Here is a 671-nt window from a genome sequence, read left to right as displayed (position 1 = left end):
GGGAGAAAATAATTCTTCAGAAAAGCTTAAAACTCCAAAAGGAAAATGCAGACACAACCCCAGAGTGGAATACCTTTTAGACCTATAACTGAACTGACTGTTGTCTGGTCTTCAAAGATCCTAAATAGACTATAATATATAAATCAAGGGTTCGTCTGACTCCAAGTACGAATCATCCAGGGAGTAAACTAAACAGGGAGAAAATAATTCTTCAGAAAAGCTTAAAACTCCAAAAGGAAAATGCAGACACAACCCCAGAGTGGAATACCTTTTAGACCTATAACTGAACTGACTGTTGTCTGGTCTTCAAAGATCCTAAATAGACTATAATATATAAATCAAGGGTTCGTCTGACTCCAAGTACGAATCATCCAGGGAGTAAACTAAACAGGGAGAAAATAATTCTTCAGAAAAGCTTAAAACTCCAAAAGGAAAATGCAGACACAACCCCAGAGTGGAATACCTTTTAGACCTATAACTGAACTGACTGTTGTCTGGTCTTCAAAGATCCTAAATAGACTATAATATATAAATCAAGGGTTCGTCTGACTCCAAGTACGAATCATCCAGGGAGTAAACTAAACAGGGAGAAAATAATTCTTCAGAAAAGCTTAAAACTCCAAAAGGAAAATGCAGACACAACCCCAGAGTGGAATACCTTTTAGACCTAT

This window comes from Palaemon carinicauda, chromosome 15 (assembly GCF_036898095.1).
Source record: "Palaemon carinicauda isolate YSFRI2023 chromosome 15, ASM3689809v2, whole genome shotgun sequence".
Taxonomy (NCBI): Eukaryota; Metazoa; Arthropoda; class Malacostraca; order Decapoda; family Palaemonidae; genus Palaemon; species Palaemon carinicauda.
The sequence above is the reverse complement of the archived record's forward strand: the minus strand, read 5'-3'. Positions refer to the sequence as shown.